Source organism: Euprymna scolopes, chromosome 23 (genome assembly GCF_053919585.1).
Source record: "Euprymna scolopes isolate OS-2025 chromosome 23, ASM5391958v1, whole genome shotgun sequence".
Lineage (NCBI taxonomy): Eukaryota > Metazoa > Mollusca > Cephalopoda > Sepiida > Sepiolidae > Euprymna > Euprymna scolopes.
Window position 1 is genome coordinate 59443138 of NC_136504.1, and position 17357 is coordinate 59460494.

The following is a 17357-nucleotide window of genomic DNA, read 5'->3' on the forward strand; positions in this document are numbered from 1 at the left end:
AGAAAAATGGCAAACTGAAGAGCACCAGGACACGTCGGGATACAGGCATACTGGTTCAAAAAATTCACAACCTTACACGAAAGGCTAGCCCAAAACCTGAGAAGATGTATATAGGAAGCAAGCGTGCCAGATTGGATGGCAAAAGGTAGAACCACACTGCTACAGAAGGACACAGAGAAAGGACTATAGGCCGATCGGGTGCTTACCCACTATGAGGAAAATACTGACAGCAGAACTGAGGGAACAAATCTACCACTTCCTGAATAATCGTGGACTCATCCCCGAGGAACAGAAAGGATGCAAAAAAGGAAAAAGAGGAACACATGACATGCTATATATAGATCAAAAGATCCTAAAGGAGATAAAAAGGAGAAAGAATTTAGCCATAGCATGGATCGACTACAAAAAAGTGTACGACTGGATCCTCCAAGCATGGATGATAGAATGCTTTAAAATGTACAAAATACCAAGCGGGATATTCAACGTAATAGAAAATGCAATGAGAACTTGGGGACAACGCATAACATAAATTAACATACAAAGAGGCATCTTCCAAGGAGACTCACTATCACCGTTGTTGTTCATCATGATGCCCTTGAACAGTATTATGAGAAAGTGCCAAGCTAGGTGCAAGTTCTCTAACACAGAGAAAAAAATGAACCACCTGATGTACATGGACGATTTGAAACTTTTTGCAAGGACCGAAAAGGAGCTAGAGACACTAATTAACACTACCAGGATTTTCAGCCAGAATATCCAAATGGAATTTGAACTGGAAAAGTGGGCACTACTAGTTATAAGAAAGGAAAAACTGGAAATGACAGAAGGCATAGAACTACCCAACCAAACAGAAATGAGGGCACTAGGGAAACAAGATGACTATAAATACTTGGGAATTCTGGAAGCAGACACGATCAAAGCAACAGAAATGAAAGAAAAAATTGGAAAGGAATACCTCAGGAGAAAAAGAAAACTCCTGGAAACGAAATTATATAGCAGAAACCTAATAAAAGGTATAAATACACGGACAGTATCACTAGTAAGATACTCTGGACCGTTTATAGGGTGGACAAAAGAAGAACTGAGACAGCTCGACAAGAAGACCAGAAAACTCATGACCATGCACAATGCACTACACCCAAAGGATGATATTGACAGACTATACGTGAAAAGGAAAGACGGCGGCAGCGAACTGGTCTGCATAGAAGTCCGTATGAATGACATACAAAAAAAAAAAAGAACTAAAAAAAGACATAATGCAAAATACTGATAGAATAATTATGGCAGCGAGAGACACTGTAAAGATAAAAAAACCCAGAAAACAGAGAGACAAATGACAAAACAAGAAAAGAAAAATGGGAAGAGAAACAACTATATGGAAGAGTCATAAGAATGACAAAAGATTAAAATAACGAAAACACTTGGACATGGATTCGAACAGAACATATAAACCGAAAAACTAAATTCCTAACAACTGCAGCACAAGATAAATCGATAAGAACTAACCATATCAAAGCAAAGATCGATAAAACACAAGAAAACAGCAAATGCAGAGTCTGTGGACAAAGAGACGAAACGATAAACCACATAGTAAGTGAATGCAGCAAACTGGCCCAAAAGGAATACAAAAACAGGCACGACCAAGTGGAGAAGGCAGTACACTGGGAATTAAGCAAACAACTGCACTTTGAACGTACAGACAAATGGTGCAAGCATAAGCCCGCAACAATACTTGAAAACGAGAACCACAAAGTTCTATGGGACATGGACATACAGACGGACAAACCAATCCAAGCAAGAAGACCAGATGTCGTAATAATTAATAAAAAAGAAAAATCCTGTCAAATTGTAGATTTTGCTGTCCCAGCTGACTACAGGGTGAGTATGAAAGAAAAGGAGAAACGGAGCAAATACACAGAGCTAGCCAGAGAGTTAAAAGGGATTTGGATGATGAAGAAAATAAAAATAAAACCTATAATAGTAGGAGCATTAGGAACAATCCTGAAAAACTTTGAAAAAAGAATGGGAGAAATTGGAATCAGAGGAATGGCTGCAAAGATACAACGACTAACGATAAGGAAAACGGCTGAAATATTAAGGAAAACCCTTGAATACGGAGAATAATACACATGAAACACATGCGTGAACCAGACAATCTGCTGCAGAGGCAAAACATAAAGAAGCTTTACAGGGAATGAATAACAATGAAGCTGCATATCAACAACAACCCCATCACGCATCCCCTCCCATTGTCCCATTACCGTTCCCCCCCTAAAAAAGTGTGAAACCAAATAGCCGAGAAGGGTCAAGGAGCAGGGAAAGACCGAGGAGAGAGCTCTGACCAGACCTCCGCTGGACAAGCGCAAAGAGAACTAGGACCTTGGGGAGGCTTAGTGCCACTCAAATTCCAGTACAGACAAATGACCGCTGCCAGCGAGAAATCAATGGTGATAAGCTGTTGCGATAACGCAAATTTATTTGCAAATACTGTTGAAGGAGGTGGAGAGTGTTGGATGTCTGGGGACACTTGTTGTCATTCAGCTTCCAGAGAACACCACAGGTTTTCAATCAGATCTATGATGACCTGTGTGAAAGCTTCACGTGAGCCAATAATGATAATAAAGAGCGCTTTTGTCATGGCGGAGTTAGTAGAAAGAAACACTGAAAATTGTGTTTTTTCACCAGGTTGCGTTAACGCTATGATTGAATCAGAAAATGTTGCATTTTCTTTATTGGCTTCAAGTGTTGCACCTTAGCAACGGCGGCCTTTACTTTCATATTAGTTTCTTGTGTGCGCCTTTCTGTAAATAAGGACGGGAAGAAATAGCAAACAAGTTTTATGGTCTGCGTTTCAGAGTAACTGTTTATTGTCACAATTGGACTTCGTTTATTAGTTTTAACAATACATTGCCTTATTCTCTATGATTATCTTACATAAAACTAGCTAACCAGTGTTCCAGCGTTGCCCAGAAAAAGGAGTTTTATTTTTATAAATGAGTCACTTCTTAAAAAAGGTCACTCGAGTGTCAGATGGTTGGGAGAGTAACGCCGTGATAGTTGTCGAAATGGAGTATAATTTGATTATTTAGGAGGACGGCTAAACAAGAACTTGTTTACATTAGACTTGAAATTGATCATGTTATAACCAAATGAGAAGCAGCATTGTGACATTGTGGTCCACATGCAGACAGTTCTAGAAAACAAATTCGCTGATAGAATTTTAACACAGATAGAGAGTAAGGTAAATTTTTGATAGCGGTGGTAGCTAGACGAGTATTTGTCGTGAATATTTTACATAAAGTGAGACATAGACTGAAGCTCAGTTGAGCACCTGCCATGAAATAACGATAGAGCAGAGATAGATTCGCAATGTCTGCTAACTATACCAATTCTATGCACAAGGAGTGGGTGGGGCATCTTGGGTCAGTCGGGCATAATGAGTCAACTCTTCTTCTTCTTCTTCTTCTTCTTCTTCTTCTTATTATTATTATTATTATTTCATGTGATCTTTGATATTTTTTATAATGATGCTAAATGACATCTTTTTAGTATTGGGTTACTATTCTCATCCGATACATTGGCTGGTGAAATTACGAGATATTTCTTGGTAGTTGACCCAATATATTCAGAATTGTAACCATTTTGTATTTAGGTAAAAATCAACACTTGAAAGAAGTAGAATATAACCAATTTTGAAGAATCGTACAATTAGCCCCATTCCTCTCTCTCCCATATATATATATATATATATATATATATATATATATATATATATATATATATATATTGAAAGATCAAAGTAGTACAATATTGCGATTTTATACTAGTTTCAAAGCAATGAAAAGCTAATACGTGTTTCTAAGAGAATTCGAAGCATACTTGAACAAATAACTTTTGCTGTCAAATGAAAACTGTACAGCATCAAAGCGATTAGGGTCTGTACATAGTCTAGTAAATTTTTCTGTTTTTCTTTTCTTATTCAAGTCTTGCCATTGTGACCTTTGATCCATGGGTGTGTCTGGCCTTTAGTTCGAGAATACCTCTATTAGAGAATTTTGACTTTTATGGACAAGAATTTCAAAGGAGTCATATAGTATTTATATTGGCATCTTTTCGGTATCTTCTGTGACCTCTGAAATGTGCTTGGGTCTCAATTGATCCCAATATCTTTTGCACGGAAATATGTTTATTTTGTCATATATGACCTGTCCAATTTTTTATTTTTTTGGTTATTATTACTTTTCAAAATATTCTTCTAGCCCTAACGTTTTTGAAGAAAACTTTGTCCCCTATAAACTTTGGTCATCTGTTTTTATTTCCTTGATGGCTTCTTCGCCGGAACAGGCAACATCCTATCAAGCACAAAGCGTATTTTCTTGCGAACATTAACTCTTTTGACAATAAACGTGATGTCCTATTCGGGTTTGGCATGATTCTGTGGACTGTCAAAATCTCTGAATAATTCTTTCAGTTGGGTCCACGCTTTGATTCATATTTAAAGCTCATTTGAATGTGTCCACAAATTTTTATGCCATTCCATTCGATCGTTAATGGTAAACTAGCGTTGTCACGTGATCAGTTAACAATGATTTGCAACATTCCTTCAATTCTTTTTCCCTGAACTGGATCTCATTGTCGCTGAGTAAAGTTTTCGGGATCCCGAAAACGAGTAAAAATTTCGTTAAGTACATTTATCATACTCGCTGTCATCGGATTGTACTTCGCCACTTTGTGAGACTGATCACGATGACCAAGTAATACGATCTATTTATGGGCCATGCAGAGACGATATGCAGTCAAGTCCATTCGTCTTTAGCCATGGCTGGTATTTTATTCTGATGGATCCATTGCTGCTAATGTACATTCTCTACATTATTTCATCGCCATTTCTATTGTGGCATAATGACGTATCCTCCTCTGAGGGATGTGGGGGAATCTACATTAATAACTTGGTCTGTACATGTGAAATGCAGATGTGTTAAGCAGGTGTTTGTGATCTTGAAAATGTTCTGCTATGACGCAAGCCAAGAATGACAGTTTCTTTATAATATTGAACCAAGGCAAAACGATATAAGACCTTAGAATTTGAAAGGTCAAACCCGAAAGAACTCATGGATACAAAAACAAAACAATGTTTAAACGTTATGTATGAATGTCTCCCTCTCTCGTTTTCTCTATTTCTCCGTTTCATTCTCCTTTTTCTCTTTCAATGAAAAAAGAGAGAATTAAATATAATTTCATTGTTTTAAACAGTTGAGATTTGCATTCTGGGGTCGGCGGACGCGGCATAGCATGCGTCTGGTTTCAACTGGTATTTATAAAAATATGCTCCTGATTATTAAATCTTAAATAAAATATATTTTTATAAAAATGCATTTGTTCGCTATTTTTGTACAAGCGTTCGATTTCAGCATGCCATTAATGCCGACGATGGAAAGATGCCTGTAATGACGCAATAAAGAAGCGACCCATGCCAGCCAGTTATAGCCGACGACATCTCGACCCGTTTTTGTTGATGTTTCCAACATGTGCCTATCGTTAGATATCGTTTATTCCCCCGGGAGCTGGTTGCGTTCCCAGGACGTTCCTCAACCAAGTAACCCTCCCCCGGGAAAGCGATAGTACCGTAGTATGTCCTGGTGCATCCTAGGCTAATACGTGGAACCTCTCATTAATAATTTCATTTATGAAATCCCTGGGTAGCCCATGTGGAATTCTTTGAGTACTTTCTTTTGCAGAGAAGTCAGCATTACTACTCTGCGTATATCAATACGCAATAAGGTGACAATATTTTCTTTATTATTTTTCATATTTTACCAAACTTGATTTTTCATTTTACCAATGAAATCATCATTCTCTGCTACTTTTCTCACATATTCTAACGTAACCGGAAGATTGCATAACATACTCGACAATTCACTTTCATCTCTTAGCGCTGCCATTACTGTTTCTTCGAGTGATTCCGAATATTTAGGTACCAATCTTGATAATCCATCGGCGTCTATCTTCCTAGAAGTTAGATATTCTATTTCAAAATCATAATTGTACAGAATTACGCCCCAACATTGTAGTCGAGTTGCTGTGTGTGTTGATATACCTGTTTTTGAATCAAAGATTGTTATCAGCAGTTTGTGGTCTGTTTGCAGAATAAACTCTCTTCCGTATAAAAATATGTGAAAAAGTTTATAGAGTAGACTATTTCCAATCCCTCCTTTTCAATTTGGCTGTAATTTTGTTTTATATGTAGCAATGTTCTCGAGGCATTAGTACTTTTGTAAATCAATCTTCGAATTTATGAAGTAGTATGGTACCTACACACTCATTGCTATCATCCGCCACTACAATAATTTCCTTCTTCGGGTCGAAATGTGCAAATAGTAGGTCTGCTATTAAACATTTAAAAACATTTTTATGAACACCTGTTCGCATTCTTCAGACCATATCCACTTTGTTCTCCCTTTTACCAACTTATTTAACGGCGATCTCAAATCATATACATTTTGGATATATATGCTATAATAACTTACTAATCCCAAGAAAGCCTGGAGGTTATCAGATGCGAGCATAATCCTTTCAGCCCTTTCTGGTGTGATACTATGAAGGTGACCCATGAGTCACTAAGCGCTGAAGGGAAGCAATAGATAGGAAGTGTCATACAAATATACAATGAAATAGGAAATAGCAAACAATGAATCTGTAGGTATTTTTGATAGAGCCTTTTAGATTTGACAATGACAATAGAAACCTACGGATTCGACAATGACAATACAAGCCTACAGAATACAAGGGAAGGGCAGCTTTCTGGTGGCCGAGGGTGGGTCGACAGATACCGACACAGAAAAGATAGTTGACATCGAGCTATCGGTTGCGACGAATGGGAGCTGATAGCGACACGTATGGACAGTTTCTAGAGCTGATTGCGAAACAGAGATAGAGATGAATTGCGACTAACAGACGAGCATAGCCTTGGTAGTACGCGGGAGTTGGACTATAGTTTCACACACACCATATTTCAACTGATATGTATGTGAAGCATTGGTGTTGTGTTTTTCGTGTTTGTTTTATTTTAATATTTCTACTTTGTGAAACCACGTGTGTTCCCATGGATAGTCGCCAGCGAGAAAATGACGATCCGGCCATAAGAAATACAGCGAACTAAAAATACCACGGCACACACAACGTTGGGGGTCGGCGGTTTGTCGGGGCCACACACGTCTAGTCAAACTGGTCCCGTCTTCTTTTACTGTCAATAATTAGTCATAAATATTTAATCTTCTTTAAGAAGAATTCGCATTTTTCAGAACTCAGTTTGAATCCATATTCTTTAATTCTTTGAAATACTGCTCTAATATTGGCTTTGTGTTGCGTCTTATTTTCGCTTTTATCAAAATATCATACAATATTCGATTGCTTATTCCATACCTGCCAACATTGTGTCCATTATTTGCTGGAATAAATTGGGATTACATTCAATTGAAAAAGGAAGACAATTTAAAAATTCGTTTTTGTGTATTTATTGTCAGCTACTCTGAACTTTCATCACTGATTTTAACCTGAAGGTAAGCTTCAGACTAATCAAACTTTGAAAACACCATCGTTTTATTTAGTTAATGCATCTTCTGGAAATGGTCTTTCAAACATTCATTCAATCCAGTCAAAAGATTAGCGCATGCTTTGATTTTTTTTATTTTTCTGTTTTATATATACGCCCAAGCCGACTTTTGAAATCAAGCCATTTTCCCAAATTTTTCTAAATTCTCATTTATTACGTTTAGCGTCTAAAATGGTAATTTCTTTTGGGTTTAAAAATCGGTTTAACATTTTCTTTTAATTCGAAGTTAATTTCTGTTTTGGTGCACATCGAGTCCTTCTTAAAAACGTGAAGCAATTCACATTTCAAATTCGCAATAAAATTTTCTGTTTGTATAGTCTTATTTTATCAACGACGTCTACTTTGTTACAAAAAGAATTAATTGGTGATTACCATAAGTCGACAGTACAATCCAATCTAATCCGAAATGACTTTGTAAACGGGACGTACATATACTTTTGATGTATGAGTTCTTCTCATGGATTAAATGTTACAATTTTGTTCTCCTTTGAACTTTAATTTTGTAACTGATACTCCTCGGGAATTCTTTCCTGTGTTCGTTGACCTCAAGTTTGTCCGTTTATTACCGATGTATCACTTCCAGAATTGAGTAATAATTCTATAGTCTGCCCATTTATTTTTATATTTATGGACTTTCTTCTTTTATTTCTTTTTGAGGCAAAACTACGCTCATCTTCGAATGCGATTTTTAAAACTTTTTTTTTTCTAAAGGAATCATCACTTATCAAGGCACAAAGTTCACTCAAAAATGTGTCTGTTTCGTCAGACAATGCGAACTTCTATGGCCCACCCGCCTACAATTAAAGCATATTTATCCTTTAAGAATGCATCTTCTCCATATGCTTTCCACTACACTCATTGCATATAACTGTTTTCTTTTTATTGGAATTTGACCTTTGTCTTACGGTCTCTATCCGTGATATGCTTTTCTTTTCCATTCAATTATTATCTTTTTTAAAAATATTTATTAGACGCTCGCATTCCTCCGTTACCTTTTGCAGCGTAACGTTTTGGTCCCTATCTCACACCACTAAGAATTATTGTTCTAATTTTCCTTCAATCCTGTGAAACCTTAGACAAAAGCCAAACATTTGAATTATATGAAAGTCTTCTTCATACGTTCCTCGTTAAATTAAAAAACTGTAAAGAAAAATCAATTTCTGTAAGTAATGATAAGTCTTTCTAATGTTCTTCGTTAGTTTTTTTTCTCAATTTGCGATATCGTTTCGATTAATTCGTCGTTAGACTTTTTAAACTTCTGAGGTCATTTCGCATCCAAAGTTGCCACTGATCGAACTTTTGAGTTCTTTTCAAATCCTTTCGTTGCCAATGATATGATCCCAGGAAAGGGTTTATATATATATATATATATATATATATATATATATATATATATATATATATATATATATATATATATATACAAGCAAACATTATTAAATGCAAGGGAGATACTTTGCAATACGCAATACGATTTTTTTTCGATTTTCTGTATAATCCTTTTATACCAAAATCGAAAATATTAATGAAGGTTCCATCTGTCACAAGCGCTTTCGATTCGCCCACGAATCATCTTCAGATGTTGAGGAAGTAAAATTGAGAAGGAGTGAAAATGGAAATTAAAAAGTGAAAAGTAAAATATACATAAAACCGCGTTAGGTGATAATAAGTTAAAATATATTAAGTCGATGAAAAAGTCGATTAAAATAAAGGTCGATTAAAAATTCGAGTATTAAAATCAGCAAATTCGTGGACACTATTGGTAAAGTTCGTCCATTACGTGCTACGCAAGACATTTTAACACATTGCTTCTTTTCTCGAATGCAATATTATTAATGGTAGGGTGATAGGATTCAAATGTATGACGCTTCAAGAATTTTTAATTTTTTAAGATTATTTTAACGTTGTATAATTTTTGTGTTGTCGGCGGGGATTTTTCTAAGATTGGAGGGAGGACAGCTGTGTTCTTTTATTAAATGTTGATATATAGCGCTAGTATTGTTTAAATTGTGCCATATTTAAATTGTGCCGTACTTAAATTGTGCCGTATATACGGCACAATCACGTGTACACCGGTACTCGCTAGATCACCGAAGTTAAGCAACGTTGAGCCTGGACAGTACCAGATGGGTTCCCGTTTGGGAAGGCGAGGCGCTGTATGTACCGCGAGGTAAAATACTAGGTTGGGAAACTGGCGCGCTCTATCCTTCTCTGGAGGGTAGATGGGACTCTCTTAAGCCGTGGTAGGCACCCCATCTAGTGATGGTGTCACAATAAATATACTCTTGATAGCCCTGGCAAAGCATCAAGTATTCAGCTACCGAAAAGATTTGAATTACGCTATAAACTTCTGTAGTGAGTTCAATCTCGGCTACGGCCGCGCTGGATTGTTTAAATGCATTGTAATTCGCCGGGGCAACGTTGTCGTTGTATACCCAATGTATGTATTATTCTTTATATATATATATATATATATATATATATATATATATATATATATATATATATATATAATTTGAAGTAGCTTAGCAGTTTTGTTTCAGGTCGAAAAATAAATCTGGCATTTGGCAGTATAAACGAGCATCATAGAAGTTTCTAGCATTAAGCTCGGGTACCTTTCGACGTCTCTCTCAAATGTATCTACCAGCCTGTATTTATGGCACAACCATATTTAATATTTCTGAAGGAAAAGACCCTGATATACTTATTTTCGTGAGAATCGACGTGATTTTTATTGAATAATTGTTTATTACACCCCTACACATATATATGGGAATAAAAAGAAACACCTAAATTAATTGTTTGTTCGCCAACTTTGTGTCTTCATTTAAAGACTTCCTTACAATGATTAAATGTAAGAAAATAAATTAATGGTGCGGATGTGACGTAAAAAGAGTGTTTTATCTCATTTTTACGGCGAACAGTGGCCTTTATAATTGAATATGTGAATAATAATAATAATGATATATATATATATATATATATATATATATATATATATATATATATATATGCATTATTAAATTAACCATATGTGAGATGATATATAATTATTTTCACAATTAAATAACATCGTGGTTTACACAAACCATGAAAGCCAACGACCGGAAGTCCAACACCCGAGTTTAATCGTTAGTTGAACTTACGAATTGAACATATCCGAACTGGAGATTCGAAATCCGAGCTACTAGCATGAGAAACAATATATATATATATATATATATATATATATATATATATATATATATATATATATATATATATATATATATATATACCATTTACCCATGTCCAAGTTACCTACATCTAACTTTTCAAGTGTTTAGACCCCAAATTGGCGGAGGAATTTGGTAGAATCTGCAAAGGTAAAATCTTTTCAATTTTGACCTTCCATTTGGCACCAAATTTTCGACCCAAAACTGATTAAAATGCTTGCCACATGTTTGAATACCCGTTATGTATAAATTTAAAATGTTTAGACCAAAAATTGTCTGAGTAGTTTTCTAGACGCCGCAAATGTCAAATCTTTTGAACTGTGACTCCTTGGCAGCTCAAATTTTCGACTCAAACTAATTAAAAAGCTGACCTTATCTCTGAATACCCTTTATGTAAAATTTCAAATGTTTAGACCAGAAATTGGCTGAGTAATTTGGTAAAAACCGCAGAGTTAATTTTTTTTAAAACTTTGACTCGAATTTTTTACACCTTAACCTTTATTTTTTTGAGCTCAAATCAAATTTTACAGTTTGATCCATGTCCAAGCAACCTACATTTAATATTTCAAGTGTTTAGACCAAAAATTGAAAGGAGGAGTTTAATAGCGTTTTTAAAGGTCAAATCGTTGAACTTTGACCCCTTGGCAGCCAAATTTCTGGCTGAAAACGGATTAGAAAGATTTTCCAAAATCTCAATACTCCTTATGTAAAATCTAGAAGTCTCTAAACCGAAAATTGACAGAGTTATTTGGTAGGGAAATGCACACACACACACACACACACACACACACACACACACACACACACACACACACACACACACACACACACATATATATATGTATAATTAAAAGAAAGAAAAACAACAAAAATTTATTTCGATCTCATAAATTTATTTCAACCCGGAGGTTAATTGACGTTTAACAGCCGACTGACGTTAAAAAACCCAACTAGTCTCCTCATGTAACATAGCCCTTTCGGGTTGAAATAAATTCATTAGATCGGGCTAAGTTTTATATTTACTCTGCTACGTATTGAGCTCTCCCACTTAAGATTGACTATAAAAATTGATCTGTTTTTTACGGATATAGCGCGCGCGCACACACACACACACACACACACACACACACACACACACACACACACACACACACACACACACACACATTTTTGTTATAGTTATTTAACTCACGTACTTATTCAGACTTATACACGTGTCTAATAATATGAGTTTAGGAAATTGTCCTGTATTTTTGCGAGCATTGGCCTCACTGTGAACGTTCGTCCGAAATCATTAATGCACATTACAGATGTCAGTACGTGTGTCAGCATTTAGTGTCTGTCGTACTTATGCGATCGCCGCCTATCTCCTCTATGCGTACATATGTGCATACGCTCGCTAATGCATCCTCGTACGCAATGGGTGCTGTCGTCTTGATTTACATATGAACATGTCTGGCTGGCGTCGTCTCATTGATGCAGTGTGTGCGCATTGCGCGAGCGAGGTAACCTTTCGAAGAGGAAACCGAAATCGCTACTGAACCCGGGGACAAGTAATATTTCATCAGGTTGACCCATATTTCATTGTTCACTTTTGACCTTATAAAAACTTTTGAATGTTACTTAAACTCAAAAAATAAGTCACGCATCCTCAATCCAAATTTGCATCGCGTCATCTTCCTCTGTAAACGTCATTAGGCATCTTCTCCGGCACTTTACACCTTCTTCGTCTTCTTCTTCTTCTTCTTCTTCTTCTTCTTCTTCTTCTTCTTCTTATTATTATTATTATTATTATTATTATTATTATTATTATTATTATTAGCTCACAAGGAGCTTTAACACAGGTCATCAAAGATCTCTCCTTGAAACCGGCCTATGATGTTCCCTGAAAGCTGCGTGACAACAAGTCTCCCCAGATTTCCGGTACTCTCCACCTCCTTCGATAGCATTTGCAAATAAATTTGCATTATCGCAACAGCTGCTTGCTATTGATTTCTCGTTGGTTATCGGTCTTCACTGGAATTGCAGTGGCAATAAGCCTCCCCAAGGTTCCACTTCTCTTTGTACTTATCCAGCTGAGATCTGGTTAGTGCTCTTTCCTCAGTTTTTCCTTCCTTCTCGACTCTACTTGGCTGTTTGTCACTTTTTTTAAAGGGGGGGGGTGTAATGTGGTAATAGGGTGGGGATGGGAGTCCGTTTAGAGAACTTGTAGATATGTAGCTTCAATATTCTTGGTTCAATGTGACGTTTCATGTTTTTGTCTCTGCAGCAGTTTGTCTCGTCCGCGCTTGTTGTTCATGTGTGTTAGTTTCCACATTCAAGGATTTTCCTTAATATTTCAGCTGTTTTCATTATTATTTTCGTTGTATTTTTCCAGTCATCCTTTGATTCCGATTTCTCCCATTTTTTTCCAAAGTTTTTCGGAATTGTTCCTCGTGCTCCTACTATTATAGGTATCATTTCGATTTTCTTCATATTATTATTATTATTATTATTATTATTATTATTATTATTATTATTATTATTATTATTTATATAATATCCTGCTTGTTACTTCTTTAGTTACCTTAAACTATATCCAGTGGTGAGGCCCCAGCTTGTGGGCTTTGGGGAGTGTGGAGCCACCCTTTAATTACCATTGCTCCCAGGTCCACTCTGACCCGGAGTGGTAGTATCTGTTAGGGTCCCAAATATGGGTTGAATAGAAACTGATTTGAAAACCACAAATATATTCTATTAAAATGTTTTCTTCAAAATCTTTGGATTCGGCATTAAATAACCCGAAAAGGGTTGATATGCCGTAAAACAAAAACAACCAACCAACCAACTTCTCTAGTTAATCCGTACGTTACGTTTTGAAAAAGGCCAAGTACAGTTTTTGAAGGCCAAACTCCGTCAAAAAAAGGCCAAATTCACGAAATTTAGCTTTGAATAGGCCTCTCGAAAAAACTCTGAACAAGACTATGAAAGTGACCTTCCTTTGATGTAGCATCGTTTTCGAATATCATTATAGTAACATGCAATCATTGTTGTAATGGTGTGAGAAAGAAACTCATAGTAATTTCGATGTGCAGCGTTTTTTCACTGAAAAAAGAAACCAGCAAAAAATGTTATGCAAAAAAAGGGAACATTTCAAAGAAAGAAACGGGACAGAAAAGAAGAATATTGTCTGTCAAGAGGTGCTGGACTGAAGGAGTAAATTAGATATGGTGAGTTTATTATTTGTAGTGAATTATGTAATACAATATTACATCCTGGATATTTATCAGTACTTATTAATTTATCTCATTTGACTTGGTTTTATATTTAAAATACAATGGACAACATTTTAATAGAAATGTTAATAAACTCCTATTTGCTACGTGTTATTGATTTTTCTGTCCAGCAAACTATTTTTTTGTGTTATACAGAAAAAATATCAGTCTTATCAAAACAAATTTGTTAATTAAATATATTTCTCATCATTCGATTAGCAAAGATGGTAATTAATCAAGTTAAGATAAACAATTCCAACTATACCCATTTTAAAACGAACTCTACCCAAATCAAATCATGTCGTCCCGTCCCAGTGCATTTTAAAATCAAATACATAAAAGCGACTTTCATTTGATTGACTTGAATAATATTTAAACGACAATTATTTTCACTAAAAGTAAACATATTATATTTATTAAAAAAACAAAACAAAAAACAAACGAATTAAACTGTACAATTTTACATAAACAAAGAAGAAATATGTTCGTTTTTTTTTATCTTAAGAACATTTAGCCGACAAAGCTAATTATTTTAACATAAAAAGGTTATTTTTTATAGTATTTCCATGATAGACATTTAGCGAAAATGAAATATATTATTATTAAAAGTAAATTATACAGATTGATGTTGAAAGCACCGTGGAATTTCCACAGTTCACGTTTATTATTATTATTGACTCACAAGGAGCTTTCATACAGGTCTTCAGTAATCTTTCCCTGAAAACAGTCTGTGGTGTTCCCTGGAAACTGAGTAATTACAACCCTCCCCAGGTTTCCCATGCTCTCCACCTCTTTCGATAACATTTGCGAATAAATTTGCATGATCGCAACAGTTGCTTGCCATTGATTTCTTGTTGGCAGCAGCTATTGGTCTTTGCTGGGATTTGAGTGGAAATAAGCCTCCCCAAGGTCCCAGTTCTTTTCGCACTTATTCGGCTGAGGTCTGGTTAGTTCCTCGGCCTTTCCTCCTTGACTCTACTTGGTTATTTAGTCTTGCTCTTTTTGGCCATGGGTGTAGGGTTGGGTTCCATGTAGTGTTTCATGTTTTGCCTTTGCAGCAGTTTGTCTGGCCTCCACTTGTTGCTCCTGTGTGTTAGTTTCCACATTCAGGAGGTTTTCTTAATATTTCAGCTGTTTTTATGATTGTATTGTATTTTTCCAGCCATTCCTTTGATTCCAATTTCTCCCATTCTTTTTTCAAAGTTTTTCGGGATTGTTCTTACTGCTCCTACTATTATAATTATTATTTTGATTTTCTTCATCTTCCATATCCCTTTCACCTCTCTGGCTAGCTCTGTGTATTTGCTCCGTTTCTTCCTTTCTTTGATATTCACCCTGTGGTCAGCTGGAAGAGCGAAGTCTACGATTTGACAAAATTTTTCTTTCTTGTTAATTATGACGACATCCGGTCTTCTTGCTTGGATGGGTTTATCAGTTTGTATGTTTATGTCCCATAGAACCTTGTGATTCTCGTTTTCAAGTACTGTTGCCGTCTTATGCTTGTACCACTTGTATGTGCGTTCTAGATGCAATTGTTTGCATAATTCCCAGTATACCACCCTTTCCACTTGGTCGTGTCTGTTTCCATGTGTTTTATCGATCTTTGCTTTGATGTTGTTGGTTTTTATCGAGTTAACTTGTGCTGCAGTTATTAGGGATTCAGTTTCTCGGCTTATGTGTCCTTTTCGCATCCATGTCCAGGTGTTTTCGTTATTTTCATCTTTTATCATCCTTATGAATCTTCCGTGTAGTTGTTTCTTTTTCCACTTTTCTTTTTTTTTATCTTATCCTTTTTCCCTATGTTTTCTGTTTTATTGATTTTTTCCGTGTCTCTCGCTGCTATGATTATTCTTTCAGTGTTTTGCATTAAGTATTTTTCTAGTTCTTTTTTGCTGTCATTCACATAGTCTTCTATATTAACCAGTCCCTTCCCACCGTCTTTCCTTTTTACGCAGATTCTGTCAACATCGTCCTTCGGATGTAGTGTGTTGTGCATGGTCATGAGTTTCCTAGTCTTCTGATCGAGTTGTCTCAGTCCTTTAATCCACCCTATGAACGATCCAGAGTATCTTACTAGTGATACTGCCCATGTATTTATGCCCTTTATTAGGTTTCTGCTATATAATTTAATTTCGAGAAGTTTTCTTGTTCTACTGATGTATTCATTTCCAATTCTCTCTTTCATTTCTGTTGCTTTGATGGTGTCTGCTTCCAATACTCATAGGTATTTATAGGCATCTTGTTTCCCTAGTGCCCTCATCTCCATTTGGTTGGGTAGTTCCATGCCTTCTGCCGTTTCCAGTTTTCCCTTCCTTATAACTAGTAGTGCGCACTTTTCCATACCAAACTCCATTTGGATATCCTGGCTGAAGATCCTGGTGGTATTTATTAATGTCTCTAGTTCATTTTTGGTCCTTGCAAAAAGTTTCAGATCGTCCATGTACATCAGGTGGTTCATTTTTTCCTCCGTGTTAGAAAACTTGTATCCGGCTTGGCACTTTCTCAGTATATTGCCCAGGGGCATCATGGCTATGATGAACAGTAATGGTGATAGTTAATCTCCTTGGAAGATACCTCTTTGTATGTTGATTTCTGTTATGTCTTGTCCATCAGCTATCAATTCCAGTATCCATGTTCTCATCGCATTTTTTCATCACGTTGATGATCCTGCTTCGTATTTTATACATTTTAAAGCATTCTATCATCCATACTTAAGGGATCCTGTCGTACGCCTTTTTGTAGTCGATCCATGAAATGGCTTAATTCTTTTTACCTCCTTTAGGATCTTTTGGTCTATATATAGCAGATCATGTGTTCCTCTTTTTCCTTTCTGGCATCCTTTCTGTTCCTTGTGGGAAAAGTCCCCGATTATTCAGGGAGTGGTAGATTTGTTCTCTCAGTTCTGCTGCCAGTATTTTCCACATAGTGGGTAAGCACGTGATAGGCCTATAGTTGCCGAGTGCGGTTCCTTTCTCTGTGTCCTTTTGTATCAACGTAGTTCTGCCTTTTGTCATCTAAGCTGGTACGTTTGTTTCCTGTATACATCTTTTCATGTTTTGCGCTAGTCTTTCGTGTAGAGTTGTAAATTTTTTGAACCAGTGTGCATGTATCCCGTCGTGTCCTGGTGCTCTTCAGTTTGTCATTTTTCCTATTGTTTTCGTTATGGGTTCTTTGCTAATTGCATTCACTGTTCCTTCGATTTGTTGTAACTCTTCTTTCATGTCTTTCAGCTATTCGGAATTTCTGCTGTAGTCTTGTCGTTCTTCCCATATCTTA